The sequence below is a fragment of the Oratosquilla oratoria genome, chromosome 38, assembly GCF_046742065.1.
Source record: "Oratosquilla oratoria isolate Oo_2021 chromosome 38, ASM4674206v1, whole genome shotgun sequence".
In the NCBI taxonomy this organism is placed as follows: Eukaryota; Metazoa; Arthropoda; class Malacostraca; order Stomatopoda; family Squillidae; genus Oratosquilla; species Oratosquilla oratoria.
In genome coordinates this window covers 12,484,879-12,504,307 of record NC_134814.1, presented here as the reverse complement: position 1 = coordinate 12,504,307, position 19,429 = coordinate 12,484,879, and the positions used below count along the sequence as shown (strand labels likewise).

Sequence of the window (19,429 nt, the reverse complement as noted above, 5' to 3'; positions counted from 1 at the left end):
AAAAGTCGCACACTATACGCCGGAAAATGCGGTATATCATTGTATATTTGTCTAAATTACCTTTTGAAACTACTGTATACAGTAGCTTGATAATGACATACTTTTAAAATCAAAAGATCGCACAAACAGTCCTAGAAAATTATTTGCTTGCTCAGAGGTAGAAATACACTACTTAGATGATTTGAGATCATTACTGATAATGATGCCAAGATCCTTTTCACCATCCACTTTTAACAAATTTCAAAATAATTTGTAATTGTACTTATTATATATATATATACATATACATATATATATATATATATATATATATATATATATATATATATACATACACAGGGAATTCTCAGTTTATGAGAGGGATACATTCCTGAAGGCATGGCATAAAATAAAAATTGCATAATATTTAACAGTTGAGTTTTACAATTGCTTACTTGATTTATTATATCATGTTATTCTAAATAATTTGTAATTTGAAAAAATTACTAGGTTTTTTACCTTGTATTATTCCAAAATCTCATATTCTAAACATGCATAAATTGTGAAATCCCTGTACATATATATATATATACATACATATACATACAGTCACTATCCGAGTTATGACCACCCGTACTTACGACCATGTCTAGCAGATGCCTATTATGAGTTTACTGTACATGTCTGGCAGCACAGCGCATAAGATAGTTGTGGCACCCAGGCATCGTGTACGACAGTTATGGCAGAGATGGAAAAGTTGCTACAAACGTGGTGGAAAATAATAGGCAAAGAAATGTGAAAATGATGTTGCAAGCAGTGCAAAGTAAGGCTACAAGTTAATTTCGCATGTTGAAAGAACGTGCAGGTGAAGAATACGCTTCACATGAATTCATAGCTAGTTAATAAAATGCTCTTGATTGTGTAGAAAGCAGATTTGAAGTTAGGCAAGTAGTTTTTTCAAAAAACTATTCTAGAGGTGAATCTTGGTTACCACGCATTATTATTGAGGTGCCAGAAAATATGTTGTAAAAGTGTTCACCGAAAGTGGAAATCTAATTTGGCGTAGGCATTGTGATCAATTGAAAGCTAGGTATAATACTATTGAAAATGAAAAATCACCAGTTTCTGCATCTTCTCTGTTTAAATGTCAAATTAGAAATTAATTTATCAAACCAAATACTAGCAGTAATATTGGAAACAGTGAAACTGTAAATGACTGTGTTAACAGTGATACCATTTCACAACCTGTAGATGCCACAGAAGTGCTTCCTAATAGTAATATTGACAAACCTATTAATGAACCTATGTTCCTACTGAGCCACTATTGAAAAGATCAAATAGGTCAGTGAAAGCTAGTAAGAGGTTAATTGAATCAATGTAATGTTTTTTATTTTGTGTAAAAAAAGAAAAGAGGGGAGGAATATGTAGTGTATTCAGATTAAATCAATGTTTAGGTTAATGGCGATATGCGCCTTTTGCTTTTGTTGATGTTTTCACGCGTGTTGAGAGCGCCATGATGTAAACAGAGACAGTGTATAATAGAGTGTTATAGGAAGCATGTGTTTAGTTTACCCTTACTAGGGACAGATATCTATAAAGAAACTGATTGGCACCCACAGAAAAACTAAGACATAACACTATTATACAATAAGAAAATGTCCTTTGAAAAGCATACCTCCATGAGGATTCTCCAAGCTCTGTCTCTTACATGTAACAAGGATGAAGAAGTTCCATGACTTGAAGAATCAATACCAGAAGATGTGGTAGTTGCGGCACTGTTGCCTACAAGCCACTGGTCCATATCATAAGCAGAAACTGGCACTGCTCCCCCTACAGTGTCGTCATCTAGAGTAGGATAAAGATTATCCAATGAGCTATAAAACTCATCCATCACTGCAAAGTATGGATAGGAGTGTCTACCATCAATTCTACCATCTGAGCCTCTGGATGTTCGATGCTGCCACTGTTGATCTTGGTCAGGCTCACTAGGATCAATGACACCTCGGCCAGCAGGGTGTCGCACACGAGGAAGCTTTGGTTTTGGCCGTTCACTATCAGTTGTAACATCACCATAGAAGTGCTGGTCCGATCCACGTCCTGTAATAGTATTCATTTACACAGTCATGACTATCTTACACATAACAAAATCAGCATTTTGGACACAGTTGATTTGTTATTATTTTACATACCAAACAAATAGCATTCCATCAACAAAACCCCAAAATTATGAGTAAATATAAAAAATACATCATTCAAGCATGAAATTATATAAGTGATCATGAGGAAAACAAAACCAAAACATTAGAAATCAAAAGAGGATGGTTTAAAACACTATATACAGTCAAATAATTATGCTTTCCTTAAACAAAGCAAACAGAGGGAAACAATAGTCAGACTTATTGAAACATCTATCACATTTATGCATTTAAAGTATTTCACACTTATACACACAGTATATGTAGCTAAGCAACACTATTAATATTCCCATAGAGAAAAAGTAAACTGTACTTTAAGACTGTATGTCTGTAGTTAATATGACAAGGAAAATTATCAAAAGGGCCCACACATTTAGTTTAGGGTTGGGTGGTATTACAGACATGGGCAGCTACTAACTGATTCAAGCGTGATGAAAACATATGTAAGGCCGAGGATTTATTTAGTATAAATTTTTTTTTTCTCAAAGATTCTATACACAAGATCACACATGTGGGTATTATATTACAGCTCTCACTCCAATTCTCCATAACATCATGGGAATGTTTTCATATGTAAGCATATACTAGGAACCTTAAATCTAGGTGAAGGAGAAAGATCCCATTAGAGGAATATTCTTAGGAATTTTTAGCACATAAATGTTCTATCATGAAACGAAGTAGCGGAATCTTGAATCATCGTGATATATCCTCGTGGTCACAGGAGTCTTGCAAATATTGTTTACATCGTGGTTCGGCATGGCGTCACTAAATGGCTCTGGTTTGAAGTTGTCATTCAAGTCAGACTTTTCGTTATTTGCCTCCTTTTTTTTTTTTTTTTTTTGCTAATTATGTCTTAATACATTTAACTAGCACTGAAAAGATATTTCAGACACCCACGATTTCTCCCCTCTCATACAATATAAACCAGGTTTCCTTTTTTGTTGTTTATCCTCTTCTTTTGAGCCCAGCAACAAAGGTGTCAGTTCCGTGGTCGGCGTGTTGTCGTAGTGACCCACTTTTGTATCTTTCAGCATTCAGTTTGTTCCACATATCTGCAAGAATTTATCTTCCAGAGGGGCATAGGGCCATGTGAGATCAGGGGTTTAAGTATCATTTTTTATTCTCTTTTTTCTCCATAGATTCTACACACAAGATCACACATGTGGGTATTACAGCTCTCACTCTAATCCTCCATGACATCATGAGGATGTACTCATATGTAAGCATAGACTAGGAACCTTAAATTTAGGTGGAGAAAAATCCCCACCCTACAGTTCAAGATTCTCTTACAGCTATGCTTGTAGTGACCCACTTTTGTATCTTTCAGCATCCAGTTTGATCTTAAATTATTGTATAGTTTTTGCACTCACTGTTTCTTTATTCAGTTTGTTCCACATATCTATCACTCTGTGTGGGAAGCTATTCTTTTTCAGATTTCTTTTGTAACTATCCTTATTAAGTTTCTTTTTGTGCCCTCTTGTTTTTCTTCTATCCCACTTTAGTAACTCATCTCTATCAAAGGAATTCAATCCCTTTCTTAATTTTGTAGATGGTTAGCTGGTTTCCTCTTTCTCTTCTTTGTTCCAGGGTTGGTAGTTCCAGTTTGTCCAATCTTTGTTCGTATGTCAATTTGGAGAGTATTGGTGCCATCTTTGTCATTGTTCTTTGAATTCTTTCTACCTGTAATTTCTTTATGTTCTTTTTAGTACTAGGTATCCATATTATTGCAACTTACTCCAATTTTGGTCTTATCAATGTAACTAATATTATCTTCATCATTTCTTCATCCATGTAGTCAAAAGCCACTTTCATTCATCATCAATATATTGAAAGTTTCTCTGACTAATTTGTTGATATGTTTGTCTGGTACCATGTCATTGGTGATAGTTACTCCTAGGTCCCTTTCCAAGTTGACTTTTTTATTTCCTTTGTACCAATTTTGTATTGTCCCAATATTCTGTTTTTGCTTTTTCCAAATTCCATTATACTACATTTCTTGATGCTGAAATTCACTTCACTCTTCTGACTCCATTTCCAGATTTTGTCCAGGTCTTCTTGTAATGATTTGCAATCTTCCTCTGTACTTACTCTCTTTAGTAGTTTTGCATCATCTGCAAAGAAGTTCATATAACATTCCACATTTCTTCCCAATTTGAGTTCTTGTCTCTGAGTGCCATCCTCATTTTTCTCCCGTTGAAGAAATCTTTCATCCATTCCAATAACTTTCCATGTATTCTACCTATTGTTTAACCACTTCCATACGGTGATGCCTACATAGGCAGCATGAGGAGCAAGTGGGTACTCAATGATGCCGACGTCGGCATCTTCATTATATTTATTGTAGTCGTACCTACGTAACTTCCATTCTCTCTAAACTGGCTTCATCATATTTTCTATGGTTATCAAAATACACGGGGGAAAGAGAACGAACGATTGAGCACTGACTTTATCTTTTATAATGCGATTATTATGACGTAACATCGCATATCAGGCAGCTAATGCTGCCAGACGTGCGATGTGCCCCGGAGTGAAGAGGTTAAATTTGTCTTAGTAGCTTTTTGTGTGGTACTTTGTGAAATGTCTTATGTAAATCTAAGAAGGCACAATCTGCCCATCTGTCCATTTCTTGAATCATTTCTATTAGTCTCAAGAAAAAGCATATTAAGTTTGTGGCACATGATCTTCTATGTCTAAATCCAAATTGTTTTGGATCTAGTATTATGTTCTCTTCTAAGTGTTTAATCCACTTACTTTTAATAACTTTTTCGAATATTTTTCATTGTACTTGTAAGGGAAACAGATCTATTTGTTGTTTGGATTTTCCTCGTCCCCTCCTTTATATATAGGTACAATACAGGTAAACGTCGACTTACGATGGCATTAGGTTTCGATAGAACCATCGTAAGACGATCTCATCGTAAGTCGATCCCCACTCTGTTCCGTGGTCACTGTACCTAGCCTACCTGTATATTAACCACCAGAGATACTGAATATAGCCTATTAAACATGTACAGTAGTTTATTTAATTATTTTTATCCTTTTTACCATATTCAAACACTATAATATGTATTTTCAGTACGGAACTTAAATCTCGCGGGCAGCAGCCAATGCCAGCCGTACGACGTGACGTAATAATACTCGCATCATAAAATATAGTCACCGCATATATCGATCGTTCTCTCTTTCACCCGCGAATTTTGAAAACCACAGAGAATGAATCATTTGAGAGAATGTAAAAACACAGGGGCGACTACAATAAATATAATCAAGACGCCGATATGGCAGCGTCGCGAATCCACTTGCTCCTCATGACGCCTACGTGTGCGGCACCGTATGGAAGGGGTTAAATTATCATATCATGTCGTCGTCGTCGTCGTCATCGTAAAGTCGAACAATCGTAAGTCGCGGCCATCGTAAGTCGACGTTTACCTGTATTTGCATTTTTCCAATCTTGTGGTACCTTTCCTTTTTTGAGTGAGTAATCAATTATCTTGTGTATTTTGTCCATTAGTTCATTTATACATTCTTTCAATATCCAAAGTGCAATTCCATCCGGCCCGTGTGACTTTCTGATGTCTAAGTTTTTTTTTGTTTTTGTTTTTTTCATTTCTTTCTGTGTCACTGTTATTTCTTTCATTGCAAGGGATCTTTCTGTCCTTCCTCCCAATTTTGTGAGCTTTCAATTGTGAATACATACATATATCAGAGGCTTTTTCCCCCTTACACAGGAGGTAGCCAAAAGAAAAAGGCATAAAAACCACTCCCACCCATTCCATCCCCTATATACTCCACTCCCCTCAACCCTCTTCCCTCCCTCCCATCTTGGCACCTCCTGGATGATGGGTCATCCCTGCATCTTGTCCATTGCCCTGGGTCAGAGGCTGTGTCGCAAGACAGCACATCCACAGCAAGGCCGCTTCATTAATTCGGCGACCCCCCTCTCTACCCCCCTCACACAGAAAATGAGACGACAGGGAGAAATCCCTTCAGGCTGTCTCAATTTATTTCTCATACATACTCCCTCACCCCCCATCCCCCACCCACTCCCCCTAATGCATCACAGCATCATCCATACACAACCTTTCTCCATTCACGCCTATCTTCTCTCCTCTCCCGTCCTTCCTCAACAGATATTCCTCTCTTTCCCAATGCTCCTTTTACCCCATCCATCCATCTCATCCTAGGATGCCCCCTCATGTTCACTCCTTCCACACCTCTTTTACTAATCTTTCTTCAATCATTTTTTCCATGTGTCCAAACCATCCCAATACTCTTTTATCAACCCTATCTCCTAAATCCCTTTTCACCCTTGTTCTCCTTCTAACCTCCTTATTTCTCACTCTATCTAGCCTAGTAACCCCTATCATACTTCTCAGGCATTTCATCTCAAGCAAGACACCGAAGCAAAAGGAAGTGCAGCGACTGGTGCACCTATTTATAGGTTTTGTCGTTGACACGAAGGAAACTAGTTGTTATTTTGTGGGATGTGTAGGCTATGTTTCTCATGTGACCGCAAAGAAGCTCATATAACTTTCAATTCCTTTATCCATATCATTATCATATATAGCAAACATTATTGGGGCCAGAACACTTCCTTGTGGAACTCCACTAATCACTTCATCCCAATTAGAGTGTCTGTCTCTTATCACTACTATCATTTTTGTTTCATGCAAGAATTCTTCCATCCACTTCAGCAGTTTGCCCTGTATTCCTCCTGCAGTTTCTGATTTCCTTAGCAATTTCTTATGTGGCACCTTATCAAAAGCTTTTTTCAGGTCTAGAAATGCACAATCAGCCCCTCCATTTCTTTCTTGTGTTACATTTATTAGCCTTGAATAGAAATACATTAAGTTTGTGAGGCACGATTGTCCTTGTCTAAATCCAAATTGCCTTGGATTTAGTACGTTGTTTTTTCCAAATGCCTTACCCATTTAATTTTGATAATTCTTTCACAAATTTTAGCTATTGTACTTGTAAGAGAGACCGGTCTATCTTTAGATGGGTCTTCCTTGTTTCCCCCTTTATATATTAGTACTATATTTGCTCTTTTCCAATCTTCTTGAACTTTTCCTTCTTTCAGTGAACTGCTTATTAGACTATGTATTTTGTCTGTTAGTTCATTCCTGCATTCTCTCAAAATCCAGTTTGCCAATTCTTTTTGTCCATGCGATTTTCTGACATTGAGATTACTCAAGTGATTCATTATTTCTTTCCTTGTTACTTCTATCTCTTTCTCCTCCCACTCGACATCTCTAAGTTGTATGTTCTCCCTCGTAAACACTGATTTAAAATGCTTGTTCATAATTTCTGCCATTTCTCTTTCCTCTGTTTATTCAACTCCTCCTTGTCATAATTTCTTGTTTTTCAGTTTGTTTACAAATCTGTAAAATATTTTTGGTTCATCTTTACATTTTTCTATGACATTGTATTTTCTCTTTTCTTCTCTGCACACTTGTACATATTCATTTCTATAACTAGTAAATATTTTCCATTTTTCAGGTCTTTTGTCTTTTTTCCATTTCATCCAAGCTTTATCCTTTTTGTCTTTTAACTTCCTACATCTTTTGGTGTACCAACACTTTACATACCCTTTTTCTTGTTTTTGTCTTGGAACATACTTTTCCACTCCTTTATAAATTTTTGTCAAAATATTCCATTTCTCTTCTACTGTTGTTTCCTTCTTGTGTATCCTTTCCCAGTCTGCTTTTTGAAAGAATTCTCTTATTTTATCAAAATTTGTTTTTCTATACATCAATCATGTATTTTTCCTCATTTAGTTCCAGTTCAACCAATATGTGGTCACTTTTACTTATTGGTGTCTTATATTCAATCCTGTCCACTATTTCAGGTTGTGTTAAGGTATATTCGATAGTCAAACCCCGTAGAATGTTGCTCAAAAGTTCCTCTCCCCCTTTAACTATCATTTCTTCCCAGATTATTTCCTTTATGTTAAAGTTACCCATGATTACTATGTTTAGAACATTCATTGTAGCTTCTAGTAATTTAGAATGATCACTATCAGACCAGGCCTGTGTTTTTGGTGGCACATATACTACTACAAATTTTCTACTGTGTGCCAAATTTGGTTCTTTCCTCACAAAATTCATAGTTGTTATGATATACAGCTTAGCTTCTGCACTATAGTAAATAGTTTTTGGCTGTTGAGTCCTGCTGTGTTGGTGCTGTGTCTTCGTGCATTTCTTTTGATCCAAGTAAATGTGGCAGGAAGGCAGGATGACCTGTCATTCATGAGGAGGTAAGATGGGAGAGATAAGACATGGGTTTATTAGATAGGTGAAGGCTGACTGTATGCTTTGACTTGGCCATGCCCTTAAAATAAGGAGGAAGGGGCTTTTGGTATATATCATCATCATCATCATCAATTGAGGGCATACACCATACACACACACACCAATGCCAGTCTCCACAGTCTCTATGAGCAAGCTCCTATGCAGCCACCCTTGTTGGGTTTATGTGGGAATTAAAGCAGCCTTTAATGTTTACAATTCCACTGATATTCAGAATGGGTGTGGAATGTATGTAGTGTGGGCATATGCTTTGACTCAACCACCTGTCTTATAATTTTTTTAGTATATGTATAATTTCTAAATAGTATATGACTGACCTCCAAACATCAATATATTGATTAAATGGCACTTGCAAGAGACCCTGCCATACTAGACTTAAAAGTGTATAAAGAGAAAACCAAATCATAATACAGAAAATATGATAAATGAGAATTGCATGGAGTAAATAAAAAGGTCAACCAATTCAAACATTTTTGCTGAGTAAAAAAAGATCAAAAGTATCAAAAGCAACTCATATTGACAATAACTGATTTTAACATAGATTATACAGCATTCCTTACTTTCAATAACAAAAATTAAACTATCACATGAAACAAAACAAATATGATTATAGGATAATTAATGAGTAATTCTAAGAGTAAAAACTTATTTCCTTCATTTATTCTGATAGATAATTATACACAATCTGACCTGATTTTCTAGATGGAACCATGAAGGATCGGATGTCACCACAGCCTCCACGCCGTAATACCCCACCACTAGATGCTGCCATGGATCTACGACTACCAAATTCCTGTGTCTCCCTTCCTTCTGAGACCTTTATATTCAATAAAGATTGAAGAAAGAATATATATATATATATATATACATATATATATATATACATATATATATATATATATATATATATATATATATATAGTATATATTATATGGAGTCAGAAACACAGGAGTGTTACTCTGAGTTTACCATACCAACTCAGACTAATACTCCTGTGTTTCCTACTCCACTTATGTCAACCGGTTAGAATGTCTCAACATATATATATATATATATATATATATATATATATAATATATATATATATATATATATATATATACACACATATATATAAAATAATAAGCACACACATATTTATATATATAAGGGTAAGTCAGTAAATATCTGCACTTCATTATTTCTGTTTATTACAACAACAGTTGTAATACAACAGGGTGTAAAAGGAGATGGGAGATAGGGTTGATGAAAGGGTATTGGGATGGTTTGGATACATGGAAAGAACGAGTGAAGAAAGATTAGCAAAAGAAGTGTGGAAGGCAGAGATGGATGGAGTGAATATGAGGGGACAAATGAGGATGAGATGAATGGATGGGGTAAAAGGGGAGTTGAGAAAGAGGGGGATGTCTGTTGAGGAAGGGAGAAGGCAGATGATAGGGGTGAGTGGAGAATGGCTGTGTATGGATGATACTGTAATGCTTGGGAATGGATGGGGGATAGGAGGGGGAGTTAGTATTTATCTAGTTGTGTTCTACAGGAAGAGGAGCTATGCTTGTGGTGTTCCGTGTTTGTATCTCGCAACATCTAGTTTGTTCTTAACTTCATGTATGGTGTTTGCACACAATATTGTTTCATCCAATTTGTTCCAGACATCCACCACTCTGTGTGGAAAGCTGCTTTTTTTCAGATCTTTTCTATAACTGTCCTTTTTTATTTTTTTTTTTCATGTCCCCTTGTTTTTCTTCTATCCCACTTTAATAAGTCTTCTCTATCAAGGACTTCCATGTCTTTCATAATTCTATAAATGGCCAACAGATCACCTCTTTCTTTGCTCATATGTCAGTTCTGAAAGTGTTGGGGCCATTTTTGTTGTTGCTCTTTGGATTCTTTCTATTTTCCTAATATTCTTTTTTGTACTGGGTGTCCATAGTTTCACTGAGTACTCCAGTCTTGGTCTTATCAGTGTGACTAGTATTTTCTTTACCATTTCTTCATCCAAGTAATTAAAAGCCACCTTTATTGATCTTAACAAATTGTAGGTTTCTCTGACTATTTTGTTTATCTGGGGGACATGTCTTTGGTGATGATTACTCCTAGGTCCTTTTCGAAACAACTTCCTTTACTTCGTTTGCACCAATTTTATATTGTCCTGATATTCTTCTTTTTTTTTTCTTTTTTTTTTTTTTTACTTTTTCCAAATTCCACTATACTCCATTCCCAGACCTTGTTCAAAACTCTATGTAGCGATTCACAATCTTTTTCCATTCTTACTTTAGTAGTTTTGCATCATCTGCATAGAAGTTCATGTAACATTCTACAACTTCATCCATGTGGGACACCACTAATAATTTCTTCCTGAGTTGAATTGTGATCTCTGAGCACCACTCTCATTTTTCATGCATTCAAGTAATTTTCCACCCATTTCAATAGTTTCCTTGTATACCTCCTGTTGTTTCAAGTTTTCTTAATAATTTTTTGTGTGGTACTTTGTCAAATGCCTTTTGTAAGACCAGGAAAGCACAGTCTGCCCATCTGTCCCTTTCTTGTATTATATCTATTAACCTTGAATAGAAACAGATAAAATTTGTGGCACATGTCTATATCTGAACTGTCTCAGATTTAGTATATTCTTCTCCTCCAGATGTTTTGTCCATCTATTTTTGATAACTTTCTCACAAATTTTGGCTATTGTACTTGTAAGGGAGACTGGTCTATAGTTTGTTGGGTCTTCCTTGTTTCCCCCTTTATATATTGGTATGATATTGGCATTTTTCCAGTCTTCCGGCACCTTTCCTTCTTTGAGTGAGCAATCTATTATCTTATATATTTTGTCCATTAGTTCATCTATACATTCTTTTAGTATCCAGTTTGCAATTCCATCCAGGCCATGTGATTTTCTGACATCAAGGTTCATTATTTGGTCCCTTATTTCTTTCTGTGTCACAGTTTCTCTTATTGGGGGGATCTTTCTCCCCTTCCTTCATCCCAATTATATATGTTTTCTTTAGTGAACACTTATTTGAAATGTTTGTTCTTAATTTCAGCCATTTCTATATCTTTGTGTATTCCATGTTCCCTTGATGTAGTTTTACTATTTCCTATTTATTTCTTAGTTTACCATTCACATATCTAGAGAATAATTTAGGTTGATCTTTACAATTGTCTATTATGCCTTTTTCATAGTTTCTTTTTTCTTCCCTGGATATTTTTACATATTTCTTAGATTGAGATATATGTGCCACTTTCCATTTTTTTTTTTTTTTCATCTTTTCCAAGCTTTGTCTATTTTTTCTTACTTCACTTTTTGTTATACCAGCACTTAATGTACACCTTTTCCTGTTTTTGTTTTGGTACATATGTATCCATTCCTTCATTATAGATTTCCTTCAAAATCATCCATTTCTCTTCCACCTGTGCTTCTTCATTATGGAATTTTTCCCATCTGGGGGTATTGGCTGCATGTTATAGTGGCAAAATAGCATGCAGTTGATACTTTAGGGTCTATATGGGGTGCCCCTATGGACCAGAGCCACACATCATTTTGTCTGTGATAGAGGAAAAATATGTACATAGAAAAACTATGACACTTTTATACTACGACTGTCCCTCCGTTATGCTGTCCCCCAACCCCTTGTTACTGTCCTGTACCATTTCTCTAAATATTCATTTCCTTTTTTTCTAAGTTTTCCAAAGTCTGTTTTGTTATACATCAGTTTTCCTTTTCTGTGTTTCTCATTTCTCCTCATATATATTTCCTCTTTTAGTTCGAGCTCAAGCAGTATGTGATCACTGGTGTCTTGTATTCAATTTTATCAACAATTTCAGGCTCTGATGTAAATATTAACTCTAGTCTCAATGGTTCTTTATTTCTATGTCTGGTATTTTCTTTTACCCACTGAGTCATTGCATATTCAATGGTTATGTTAAGTAGTATGTTTCCCCAAAGATCCTCTTCACCCTTCACTGTCATCTCCCAACATATTTCTTTAGAGTTAAAATCACCCATAATTACTCTATTTCCTCCTTTCAGCATTTCATTTAATGTATGCCTTATGTCTTTCAACATTTTGGAATGGTCACCCTCTAAGAATGTGTTGTCGGGGGCACATAGATCACCACAAATGTTCTACTTTTCATGTCATATTATTTCCTCATGCGATCTTCATCACATTTAAGCCCTTAGTCAAAAACATAATTTCTCCACCCTGTTTTTCCTCTCTATTTTTCATCCAGTGACTATATAAACATTGCTCAACACTATTTGGTGGTAGTGAACCTTTTAATTTCGTCTCCACAATTCCCATTATATCTGGTTTTTCTTCCACCAGAAGTGTGAATTATGAAGCAGCCTGAAGAGATTTCTCCCCATCTTCAATGTTACTGCATGAGGGGACAGGGAGGGGGGATCACCAGTTGAGTGAAGCAGCCTTGCTGTGGATGTGTTGTGTCTTGCTTCTGATCCAGAGCAATGGGTGAGATGCAGGGATGACCTGTCATCCACGAGGAGCCAAGATGAGAGGCAGGGAGGGAGGGGTGGTGAATGGGGTGAAACAGGTGGGGATGAAGTGGGTGGGAATGGAATTATGCCTTTTGACTTTGGCTATCTCCCTTGTAAGGGGGAAAGGGGCCTTGGTATTGTACATAATTTACAATGACATAATTTTTCAACATAGTCACCCTGCTTTTCAATGCACTTGGTCCATCATTGTACAAGCTTTCCAATACACTTTCTTCACTTATTGATCAGTGATGAAATGATGGACTCTTAAAGCATCCTGAAGTGGACCAAACAGAAGGTAATCAGAGAGGGTGAGATCTGGACTGTATGCAGGATGCCCCAACACCTTAAAAAATGCAGATTCTGAAGAGTTTGAATAGTGTGGGTGATGGAATGTGGACACATGTTGTCACAAAAGTCCGAAGTGTACTGAGGTGATAAGCCTGAAACCTGCCATAAGCAAAGAGAGCAGCGCCATCTAGCAACCAGCAAAGCTTACAAAAACATAGAGGTAATAAACAAACAATTAGGACAAAAGTGCAGACACAATGACTTACCCTCACATGTAAGAAAATAAATTAATGGACACTTGGCTTAATCCTTAGAATTTCAAATATTGCCATTCTTCTACACAGTAATACTTTCTTGAGCAGGGCTCTAATTTTGACAGATTTTTTTTTTGGGGGGGACAGTTAAATTTATATATCTCAACACACAATATAATTATTTGAAGAATTCATAATATAGTTTTGAAGGGCAAAATTAATAATGTTAAAAATTTTCATGATTACAATATATCTAGTAAAAATTAATGTCTTTGTGTCAAACAACAAGTTTAAAAGACAAAAATAAACAAATATATGAATAAATAAATAATAGTATTCATACATACATATACCAAGGCTTCTTCCCCCTTACAAGGGGGGTAGCCAAAAAGAAAAAGGCATAAAATCATTCCCACCCATTCCATCCCTCAATACACTCCACACCCCTCCACCCTCCCTCTTATCTTAGCACCTCCTGAATGACAGGTCATCCCTGCACCTTGTCCACTGCCCTGGGTCAGAAGCAGTGTCGCAAGACACAGCACATCCACAGCAAGGCCGCTTCATTAAATCGGTGACCCCCCCCTCTCCGTCCCCCCATTGCATAAAATGAGAGGATGGGGAGAAATCCCTTCGGGATGCGTCAAATTTTGCTCACACAAACTACCTCACCCCCCATCCCCCCGCCCATTCCACCTCATGCAATCACAACATCATCCATATACAACCATTCTCCATTCACCCCTGTCTTCTGTCCTCTCCCGTCCTTCCTCAACTGACATTTCCCTCTTCCCCAAAGCCCCTTTCACCCCATCCATCCACCTCATCCTAGGACGTCCCATCATGTTCACTCCCTCCACATCTGCCTTCCACACCTCTTTTACTAGTCTTTCTTCACTCATTCTTTCCATGTGTCCAAACCATCCTAATATTCTTTCATCAACCCTATCTCCCAGCTCCTTTTCCACCCCTGTTCTCCTCCTCACCTCCTCATAGTATTCATAAATAAATAAAATAAGTAAATAAAATGAATGCGTTCCTCTTTGGTAGCCCTATATATAGGAATTGTGAATGAAAGAATATGAATATATGAAAAATATAGCCTCCCTAACCAACTCTCTTCCCAACAATTACAGGCCTACTTAGGGAAATGAAATTACCTGTGAAGATGCAGCATCGTCGTGGGATCTTCTACGCTCACTATTATCAGTGTCTATACTTGGATGTTCTAACATCCACGTCACAAGCTGATTTATGTTGGTTGCTGTGAGGTCCCCCTTATGACCTAAAATAATATTGAATATGGCACTTTCTTTCTACAAACTGCAGAAATCCTAATTTCTTGGGTATTTAACCCTTTTGACCTGATAACACCCTTTAAAGGATTTTGTTCTGATTGATGCCTGATAGTTCTATTCAACTGACTTGAGACAAAATGAGGGTCTTGAGGAATCTGTATGAAGTTGCACAACAAGAGAAATGTCAGCCATCTCCCTGCTACCCATCTTCAAACCCTGTCAACTTCATTTCCATCTGGAGATGAAGTCCCGTGGATCTAACATTCAGTCTTTAGACTGGGCCCAAGATCACTCATCATTACCTTCAACCAAAGAACTGACAACTATTGACTACTCCCCTCTTTCTACTTTAATCCAATGACAAAGAAATTGTTCTACACTTGTAAAAAACAGAAATCAGCCCAATGTATTTTCCCTGAGAGATCTATAGAAAAGATCAAGGACCAGTGCCAGCTGATGTGGGACTAAGTGTTTCCAGTCAGTGAAACTCCAGGTTGTTATTGACTGAATAACTGACTTGGGCCTTGATCCATGAAGACCCCACTTTTGTCATATAATCTGCACTTGATCATCTGACATTAGCCAGAACAAAATAGGTAATGGGTATCACCAGACTAAAGGAATTAATGTTAAATTTCACCCTGATGACTAAAAAAAATCATATGCATTGAGTTTCATGAATAATTTCACAACAAACACAGCAAAGTCTCAAACTAACCATGAGCAGATAGTGCTTTCTGAATGTGCTTCAAAGTAAATCCCATCTCTAATAAGGGGGCAGCAATTGGTGGAGGTGGGGGTGTCAGAGGAGGAGAGGGAGAATGGCTGCGATTTGTTGGTGGAAGTGGAGCCGAATGTGGTGTGGAAGGAATGAAAGCCATTTGTGCAGAGGTAAGGTGAGAAGAAGGTAACTTGGTGGGGCTGTGAGCTGGAAGAGGTCCAGTAGCAGCTGTAGTTGGTGGCTCATATGGTTGTGCACATGGACCATTCATGGAACGAGAAGGTGCACAGGGCACCGTGATGGGAAGGCCAAGAGTAGAATTTCCACAGAAGAAGCCCCTTGCTGGAGGACTTCCATTTGTCACGAGGTTTAAGTCAAAAGTCAGACTGTGTGGCCTTTCTATGCTTTCTCCTGCCTGCAATAATAAAAATTTTGCAAATATCATATTCATTTATAATTCTTGAACCACTTTAATATTGTACAAAACTACAACATGAAAAGACATAAATACCTTGGTCGGCTTCCTTCCTTCTGCAGCTGACAAAGCTGTTATTCTTGATTGAGTATCAGCAACACTAAGACTTTCTTCTGCCCAAGCACGATGGCATACTGCATGAAGAACAGTGTGTGCTCTTTCTATCTCCATTATGCTAACTTGTCTAACAAGTAGGTAAACAAAACCATATGTGCATTATTAATCCAGAATGCAATAATAATAGTATAGCCAATGATTAAGACAAAGACAGCAATAAAAATAAGTAATTAAAAGATCATTTAGACATAAAACAATAATTTTTTTCTCACAAAAAGAGTCAAGGCATGCTCTGACTCACAAACCCCCTAATGGGGAGGATACTGCCATTGGTATATACATACATGAATTTCAATGACAAATGATCAAACAAATAAACAAATTAAAGCCTTACCTTTTGAGTGGATGAGGTTGGGTACACACCAACACTAGTTGCTTGACCAGCTTTCGAATGGCACACTGCACTTCATCTTCTTCTTGCACTAGGGAAGTGGAACTTCCTTTGTCACCAAGTTCCTGATAACAAGAATTCTTTAGCATACATAAACTAAAACTTTCATTAAATCACCAAAAACATTTCTATAATACACTTAATCCTTGCCATTTACTGTATTGTGTTCACTATTTTGCACATTTGCTACTAATTAATTAGCTAATAATACTAATTCAATATTTTGGTGATTCTTGTATAAGCCAAAGTGTAGCATTCTGCAACCAGGCATTCATGAAAATTGTGGTAATATGTGGCATATCTCTTTATATCAGTGCCCTCTGAGTGAATGTTTACATGTTGAGCTTGTGTGACTGATTGGCTCCGTACCACTGGGAATGCCACATGATATGGTAGGCTGCTCACCCAACTTTCTTGCATGTATATATGTTTTATTATGTTACCAACCCATAAGAATTATGGTCAAGCTTCTTAGATGTCTCTGATTGTTTAGTCATGTTTGATAAGTACTTAACTGCTGTGTTTAGTTGTATTTACTTACCTAGTACTTATGCTTGACTTTCTTCCTAAACACTGTATTTGCTATCATCAACTCTCTTTCAAGACACATCTCCACCATCAATTCTCCACTACGATTTTTACCTGGAACTCCATACTTCCCAATCACTCCATCTATTGGGTCATTTCCTACCCTAGCATTAAGGTCTCCCAATACAACTACATTGACATTTCTCCCTAATCCCTCTATACACTCATTTATATCTACCCAAAAAGCCTCCCTTTCCTCTACACTCTTCTCACTACCAGGTCCATGCGCACTTACAAAAACCCACATCTCCCTTCCCAGCTTCACCTTCATCCACATCAACCTTGATGAAACCTCTTTCCACTCCACTACCCACTTACTTATCTCTTCATTTACTAGTATAGCCACCCCTTCTCTCCCTCGTCCCCTCTTCACTCCTGAATACCTCCCAGCTACACTCCCAAACTCACAGTTGCCCTTTCCTTTCATTTTAGTTTCACTCAAAGCCATCACATCCATCTTTCTTCTCACAAACATACTGCCTATCTCTTCCCTTTTACTCTCATCTGTACCACATCCATGCACATTAAAAGAACCAAACCTTAGGGTACTTGTTGAAAAACTCCCAGACCCTCTTATGCCTTTACTTTTTTTTAGGAATGTCCCCTTTTGGGGCTACAGGTAGTAGGACTCCTAATCCCATCCCCCATCCCGTTTTTTGTCACCTTTCACAACTCAAGTGGAGAGACTTGGTGGTTGCATTCTCTTTCCCCACCACAGGGTCAGCGAAAAAAGGAAATGAATATTCAGAGAAATGGTACAGGACAGTAACAAGGGGTTGGGAGACAGCATAATGGAGGGATAGTCATAGTATAAAAGAATACTTAGTAAATCATAAAACAGCTATGTATTCAATTTTTTTTTTTTTTTTTTGTGATAGGAGTTATTTCTGTATTGACAGGGTAGACAGGAAGGCACTGTGGGAGGTTTTGCAGATATATGGGATAAGAAGAAAGCTATTAAGAGCAGTCAAGAGTTTTTACAAGATTAGTAGAGCCTGTGTTAGAATTAAAAATGGAGAGAGTGGTTTGAGGTAAAGGTGGGACTTCGCCAGAGATGTGTCATGTTGCCATGGCTGTTCAATATGTAGATGAATGGGGTGGTACAGGAGGTAAATGCAAGGATAATGGGCAGAGGATTGGAAATGGTTAAAAAAAAATAGAGAAAAATGGGAGATCGCCAGAGATATGTCATGTCGCCATGGCTGTTCAATATGTACATGGATGGGGTGGTTCAGGAGGTAAATGCAAAGATAATGGGCAGAGGATTGGAAATGGTTAAAGAAAATAGAGAAAAATGGGAGATAAGCCAGTTGTTGTTTGCTGATGACACTGCACTCATAGTGGATCAGCAGAAGGATTAAGGAAATTAGTGACGGAGTTTAGGAAGGTGTGCAAAAGAAGGAAGTTGAATATGAATGTGGGTAAATGTAAGGTGATGAGATGTACAAGGGGAGAATATGACAGCAAATTGGAAGTGAGTATTAAGGGGGAGAGGCTGGAGCAAGTGGATAGCTTTAGATACTTGGGGTCGCATGTGACAGGAAAGGGAGGAGTGAAAGCGGAGGTAGAATGTAGACTGAGAGAAGCAAGTAAATGCCTTTGGGGATTAAAAAGTGTAACGAAAAATAGACATTTCGGAATGGATGCTTAGAGGAGTTTGTATGAAGGAGTGATTGCACTGACAGCATTGTATGAGGCAGAAACATGGAACATAAGAGATGAAAAGTTTAGATGTCATTGCGATGAAATGCCTGAGAAGTATGGTAGGGGTTACTAGGCTGGACAGAGTGAGAAACAAGGAGGTGAGGAGAGTGGGGTTGGAAAAGGAGTTGGGGGATAGGGTTGATGAAAGGATATTAGGATAGTATGGACACATGGAAAGAATGAATGAAGATTAGTAAAAGATGTGTGGAAGGCAGAGAGGGATGGAGTGAATATGAGAAGGCAACCAAGGATGAGATGGATGGATGGGGTAAAAGGGGCATTGAGAAAGAGGGGATGTCTGTTGAGGAAGGAAGGGAGAAGACAGAAGATGGGGATGAGTGGAAGGGAGTGGGTGGGGGATAGGGAGTGGCTATGTGTGAATGATATTTTGACACAGCCCAATGGGATTTCTCCCTGTCTTCTCTTTTTCTGTATGAGGAGACAGAAGGGGGAGGGTCGCTGATTAAATGAAGCAGCTTTGCTGTGGATGTGCTATGTATTGCTGCATTCTGGCCCAGGGCAATGGGTGAGATGCAGGGATGACCCATCATCCAGGAGACAAGAAAAGAGAGAGGGAGGGAGGGAGGGGTGGTGAATAGGAGTGGAGTA

The 19,429-nt window shown here is 37.6% G+C and overlaps 1 pseudogene; it reads right to left on the bottom strand.

Moving 5' to 3' along the window:
* Positions 1-19,429, bottom strand: part of LOC143019798 (putative E3 ubiquitin-protein ligase HERC1) — a 245,512-nt pseudogene that overhangs the window by 67,120 nt on the left and 158,963 nt on the right.